This window comes from Asparagus officinalis, chromosome 3 (assembly GCF_001876935.1).
Source record: "Asparagus officinalis chromosome 3, Aspof.V1, whole genome shotgun sequence".
Taxonomy (NCBI): domain Eukaryota; kingdom Viridiplantae; phylum Streptophyta; class Magnoliopsida; order Asparagales; family Asparagaceae; genus Asparagus; species Asparagus officinalis.
The window spans coordinates 17817029-17824714 of NC_033796.1; positions in this window are offsets into that span (position 1 = coordinate 17817029).

Here is a 7686-nt window from a genome sequence, read left to right on the forward strand (position 1 = left end):
GGTAGCGCGTTGTGCCTAGGCTTGCGAGACCCACGTGCAGGTCTGACGGGCGGGGACGTAATTGCAAGGTTCTATATGGATATTCCTCAAGGGACGGATTGTCTGTTTTACCCTCGTCTTAATCTAATACTTCACAGATTTAACCTATATTTTTAGATGGTAATAATCACTTCCGGTCACACTTAACTTTTTAGATGTGTCATGTCGCAACACATGAAATGCATTTGGCTCAGTTAAAAAAAAAACTAATTTTGAATACAAAATAAATCATAGTATTAAAAAAATTTAAAATATTAATCAAGGGGTTTGAAAATATTTTGATGGTCTAAAATAAAAGCCTAAATTGAAAGTACATGGGCTATATAATTTCACTAACTTTTTCATTGTAATGCTCTTTATTTTAAAATCGCACATTTAGTTGCTCCGAGGTATTTAAATATTATAGATAAATATCCTAAAATTATAAACATTGCACATTTGTGCTCTATTGTTCACTCGTTGTTGCACGCAGGTGTCCTTTAGTTTGCCCAATGTAGCATATAAATATCTTCGGTTTATAAACAATCTCATTTAAATGCCCTAACGTTTTTAAAGTTTCAGTTTAATACCCTCTATTATCTGACATTTTTAGATATGTAGAGAAAAATTATCAATGTATGGGTTTTTTTTAACTACATGGCATTTATCTGCAAAATAGTTTGAATTTTCTTTCTCGGTTTTAAAATAGGAGGTATCTATGTGCAAGGTTAGTGAAACTTTGGGATATTTAAATGCAATTTAGCCAAAAAAAACTTCGATTTATGGAAACTTAAAAGATTATCTTCTAAACACACTGCACGCAATAGTTTGAATAGAATCTGAAAATGAATAATGGCAATTTAATTTTTATATAGTATGCCTGACTTGTCAGACTCAAATTAATCAGTGGGCAATATAAAAAGGGTAAGGTATCTATATAAGATTTTAAAAAAGCAGAGTTTAGTGTTTAGAATGTAATCAATTTCCATAAAGTGGCAACTCATTGCTGTTTGTTTGACTGTTCAGGCCTTTGCTTTGACTGGACGCATCGGGAGCACATTTCCTTGTCCCCCCCTGTGTTTGACCGCTTTGTACCGGTTCTCCCGGTCACCGGAACCCATTCCCCAAATATATTATAGCCAGTGGAATGCTGCCACGTAGAAAAAAAAGGAGCGCGCACCAATCTCTGCACGTGGGTTGCCTTTCAGGCTTCCCCTGTCCTTGGATTTCTTTTCTTTTTTGTCTAAAAAAGATCTTTAATCATGAGATGTAATCATCTTCTCGCTCAAAGACTAAAACAGACGCAGGATGGGCTCAATTATTTGTTAGGTGTTTTGTTAATAAAAAGAAAATTGCTTTAGGTCCTAGAAAAAATATATGGGCCAGGCTTGAGCAGATCAATTGGGCACCGAGACTTAAACAGTCACCCTGGTGGGCCTCCATGTTTCGGGTGCAGTAATAAGATGTCACAACCTGATCCACCGTCTCATACGAACTGAGCAATTTGAATAATACTAGGATTTATGCACGTGCAATGCACGTGATTAAATATTATAATTAAGTATTTTTGACTTATGTTTTTAAACTTTACTATTGTGAATATTATTTTTTTAATGTTTGTGTGAATGGGCTACGCCAAATTTAAATTTTTATATAATAATTGAATTGATAAGAAATAACTATAATCTAAAGCTAATTTGAATTTTCGTGTTATTTAGATCGGCATGAAACCAAACTTGGCTTAAGAAGGTATAATGTTATAAAAGTGAAAAACATTTGAAAAGATAATGTTATAAAAGAAGGATGAATAATTAAAGCCAATAAGACATGATGATTAATTAAAAGTGGGCTAGAATGAAACTAAGGAGAGTATAAAATTTGTTGCTAATCAATGATAGACTTTAGAAAAAAAATTATAAAATAAAGATTAATACTAACTCTATTACACTTTTATATGATAAAAGCATCCACATAACCATTTAAAAAATTAAAAAAATTCATGAAAATCACTTCTAAAGATTTATGGTTTTACTCAAAAATTTAAGTTGTTTTTAAAATATTAAATAATTTAAATTTGTGTTGTATTTATAAAGAGCATTGATGGAGATGTTTTTGTTTTAGCAGCTTGTTCTGAATGAGCCATGCATATTAGCTTTAAAAGTATAATATTTTTTCTTTATCGTGTTATATGGATGTTTGTTTGGTTTGCTTATCTATCTCTTATTTCTTCAATAAATTGATATATTATTAACACAATTTACGATGACATGCATATCTTTCATACAAATTTGAGACATGTATAAAAAAAAATTATATTTAGTGGCCTTTAATAAGAATTTTAGTTGTAAAATATATTACCTTTATATTTAAAGATCTTGAACTCTGACAGTACTATTACATGCTTATCTTTGATCGTGTTCTTAAAAATCAATCTTTCGTTGGTAGTCATATCCCTAAATAAGGATACTTGCAGAGTCGTGCCACTATATAGAGAAAAGAAAAATATCAATTTTAATTTTTTTACTTACACTATGGTAACTAAGTATCATGTGCATGTTTTTTATCCATTATAATGATTTTTCTCATCTTATCTAGTTTATTATATCTCGCAATGTAGTTGATCAATGACTTCACTTTAGTTTCTATTGTAAGATTATTTATATAAAATTTTATATTAAGTTTATGATTCCTTCAGTATTTTCAGAATAAAGTATGTAAATTTATAAGTACTTACTAATTTTTCTTGTACTTTTCATGAATAATGTTTTTTTAATTAGGACATAATTGTTCAATATGTTCTTCAAGGAGAACTCGGTTAGTGCTTCTTTGCTTGATATGTTTTTTATCAATGTAAATTCAGGTGATTCATGAATGTTTCTGAATTTTGAGTTTATTTCCTTCACCTCTCCATTTGAACTAAAAACAACTTAGTTCTTTTAAAGGATATCTCTGTACTTTCTGATAGTTTCTTCATACATAACTCCTTGTATTTTTTTACTTTATAAATAAGTATTATTAATATTAGAGATAAATGTTTATATTTTTTTACTTTATAAATAAGTATTATTAATATTAGAGATAAATGTTTATACATTATAATCAATTAATGCTAACCTATTATATCTTAATGTAATAATATCAAACATTTTCTCTTTTCTTTGCCAAATTTTAACATTTTTGTGATTTAAACTTTTGAGGGTGTGTTTTACAATTTTAAACTTTAATAGTATTTTATAAAAATTTAAAATTTTAAGTTGGGTGCTTATAATTTTCATGTTTCATGTATTGATGATAAGTTTTTAAATGTTAGAATATTTCTCGTAACTCTAAAAATTTGAAGGTATTTTGATAATTACTAAAATTTTGAGTTTTTTTTTAAAATTTTAAATTTTTAGCAAATTGATGATATTTTCTAAATTTGATGTGTATCAGTTATATGTTTTAAAATTTTAGATTTTTTAATATTTTTTTACTTTTAGGAGAGTTTTTGTAATTTTTGTACCTTTGAGGTTATTTTTTTTACTAATTTTAGATTTCTATGTGCCTAACGGTAATCCCTGAAATCCATCTATGTTTTTTCTAAGTTTTGAAATCTCTAAATTTTAGAATTTTTTTGTTGTAATTTAAACATGACTAAATGGCACTTATATGCCCTATTGTTTTGCTCTTGTAGTAGTTATATACCCTAAGTTACAAAACATAGCAAAAAATATATAATACAGTAAATAATACAATAAATGAGGGTAATAAGTATTCAAGTTGGTCAATAAATGAGGGTAAGAAGTATTCAAGTTGGTCATAGGTCCAGCACGTGAGAATATTTCAGAGAATATTTTCACAGCTGGTTAACAGAAGGTACCAACTTGTAAATTTTTGCAACTCAGAATATTTTTTTGCTATATTTTGTAACTTAGGGTATATAACTGCTTTAAGAGCAAAACACATATGATATATAAATGTAATTTAGCCTTTAAACTTTTGAGGTTATTTCTATAATTTTAAAAATATTAAGGGTGTTAATTACAAGTTTTAAATTTTTAGATATCATGTTTGTTTTTAAGTTTTAAAAAGTCAATGTGTTTTGTGTAATTTTAAACTTTTAAGGCTATTATATGCAATTTTTGAAACTTTTGGCTTTTTTTATAATACTTCATGTATTATAATATGTTATCTACGTATGTTTTTTTAATCTTATTTTTTCTATTTTTTTTCTTGTATAGTATTTAATAACTAATATAAAAATATTACACATGTGATGATGACAAGCGGGCAACAAGTTGCGCCGCTAATCCTTTCTGAATTGCATGATATCTATATTTTTGAGTTATAGGTGGTTCATATGGAGTTAATATAGAATATAATTAGTATTTGGATAGATTAAGACATAAGTGAAATATTTATAATAACTTTTTTTTAAATTGTTGACCTATAGATAATTCACGTGGAATTAGATAAAATATGATTAAAATTAGAATAGATTAAGATAATAATGTAATATTCAAAAGAAGCTAAGGATAATACTGACCATAGAAAGATTTTCATGAACTCGTGCTTTTAAAGATAGTATGATTTCGTGCCAAAAAACAAAATTATCCAAATCTGCTTTAAAGTATTGACCAAGAATAACTATCCTCTCAGAACCATCCTACTGTAATGGTTCGCACCATAGATAGAAGGGTTAAAATTCTAAAATACATATCCACGTGTACAGAAACATCTAATAGTCTATGAAGAAAAATAAATCCATTACTGTTACATTATGTAATACAAACTCCGTACCTCACAAGATTATTTAAGACTTTCCGGAAAGAGAGGGGAAAGAGAGGGAACCATCAATTAAAATTTAGCTAAATATCGTCTTATAGCCCAGGACTGACATCTCCGGCTAATATTCTGGGTCATACAAAGGCCTCTTTTGCAATCATTTTCTACATACTGCTCATGGGCCTTACACAGGCTATAATGATAAAATTTCTCACATGAAAATTGTATAGCCTATTTAAAGGCTTTTTGTGCCCTTTCTATTTTTATTTATCATATTATCTTTTAATTTGTAATGATGCTTTGCTAATAGCTCTGCAGCCATTCCTATTCTGTCTGCCTCTTCACTACCAAAAATAAAAAAAAGCAGCGGATCACTACTTAACAATAAACATTAGTTATCTAGTAGTTGATTATGATTTTTTTATTTGAGTGTAAATTAGAATTGATTGCAATACACAAGGGTACAATGAGAATATATCATAATTATCAACTAAATAATTAACCGTTGATATTAAAAGTAGTTATCTTTCCACTATTTTTTTCTTTTATAGTGGAGACTACCCAAATTCGTTTTCAATTTCACGTAAAACCATCTCATGTGACTGAAGCTACACACTATTAGTTCATATATAATCGACTACCTCAGATATTTTCTTTCACCTAATTTACAACACTGTACTATTTAGATCCCACTGTACTACAATCATGTAAAAAAGGTGGCTATTCTGAAAAGTAATTTGCATATAAGTCAAGGACTATTTTGGGATACGCTTCATACTGCACGCATTACTACCAATCCAAAAAAATAAGTTATGCAATTTATCGAATACCATAAGTTAATCATTCTAACAATAATCCACATATTGCATGTGGATTATTGTGTTAAGGGTATAGAAATATCACCCTCGCTACTCACAGAACTTATAGTTTTGATGCAGTAACGGGGTCTTTGACATGCTATCAGAGCACTTGTGTTCAAATCCTATCGGTCACTAATTTAATATGATTTAGGTTCCATCCTGTAAAAAGGATCAACTTGTAAGAATATGCTAGAACATAGAAAATAACCTTCAATCTATAAGAATATGTTAGAGCGTAGAAAAATAATCTCCAACTCTCACTGCAATTTCGAATTTTTGTGTAGCGATAGGTTCCTTTGACATATTGAACTAATAGAACCGAACGTTTTTACACACTAGTAGAAAAACGATCAATCTAGACGGAACAATCTAGACGAAAAAAATTTCCGTCTAGGTTGAATCAAACTAGACGGAAAATTTCCGTCTAGGTTGCTCCGTCTAGTTTGGATCAAACTAGACGGAAAATTCCGTCTAGTTTGCCAAACGAGACGGAAAGATCAACCTAGACGGAATTCCGTCTAGGTTGACAGGCAACCTAGACAGAAATTCCGTCTAGGTTGCGGGGACAACCTAGACGGAATTTCCGTCTAGGTTGACCATGCAACCTAGACGGAATTCCGTCTAGGTTGAGGCAACCTAGACGGAATTTCCGTCTAGGTTGTCTAGGGCTAATATCTTTAGATCTGTCAGGCCCCCATTACTCATCCCTCTTACTCTCCTCCCCTGCGCGCCCGCCTCGCCACCCCTCCTCGTCCGCCGCCCGCCGCGAGCCGTCCCCGGCGCCCCCTCGGACCCAGCCTTCCCCCGCTCCGCGGAGCCTGCCCCCGCCCCGACAGCGCTGCGGGCCGCCCCTCGCAAGACCTCCCCCGTAGCCCCCCTCGGGCGGAGCCCGTCCGCCCTTCCCCGAGAGCGCCCAGCCCCCCACCGGCCAAGCCCCTCCGCCCCCTTGCGGCCACCCCCCCTTGCGTACGCGCCCCCCCCAGCCTCCCCCCCGCGTCCCCTCGCGGAGTGCGCTGGCCCTCCTGGCCCGACGGCTCCCCTGCGCGCCAACCCCCCGTCCTGCGCTCGCCCCGATTGCCCCGAACCAGCCCCGCCTCCCACACCCAACCTCCCGCTGCCACCCGCCCCGCGCCGCCCAACTCGGCCAGGCTACCCCTCGCCGAATCTCCCCCTCCCGACCCCCCTCCCCGAAGCCCCTCCCCTCCCTCGGCAGCCCCCCTCCCCCTCCTGACCTCCCCCCTCGACAGCCCCCCTCCCGATCTCCCCCTGCCCGCCCCCTCCCGAGCCCCCTCCCCCTACTGACCTCCCCCCTACCCCCTCGGCAGCCCCCTCCCACTTCCCCCTCGACAGCCCCCCCCCCTCCCCGACCCCCTCCCTCCCGAGCCCCCCTTCCCCACGTCTCGGCTGGTCCGTTGTTGAATCTGCTTAAAATGTATGATTTTTCTATTGAGCTTTTGGAATTTTAATTTTATTATTATTTATTGTTGAATTTGGTTTAAAACCCTAATTATGATAAAAAATAAACGAGTTCAATTTTGAAAACCCTAACTCAACTACATGTTAATTCATTTGAACTACACTAGTAATCATTATTGAGTTTTAAACACTTATAAACCCTAACACGATTAAGTTTCATTCGTGCTATAAGTAGGTGTGTATATTTAAGTTTGTGATGTGAAAATATGTGAAATATTTTTTTTTAAAAAAATAGAGGGATATATAGCACATTATAATTTTTTATAATGTGTTATAATCCAATTTAGGTGAATAAAAAAATAACGTTATCCCTAGACTTCCGTCCAATAATTACATCCAATTATTTGGACTTATAGTATATGATATACGTATCAGATTTGGGCAGGAGACGAAGTTTTCTCCCGGAAATGAGCGTTTATTTTATATTATACGAAAAAAATTGGTACTGAAATTCGTAATTATTGGATCTGTCCTTCTCGGACGGGTTAGGAATATAGTAGTGCATACATCCAACTTTGTATACTTTGTATATTTTCATTCTTGAATGTTTTAGCAGCGCGTATTCGTT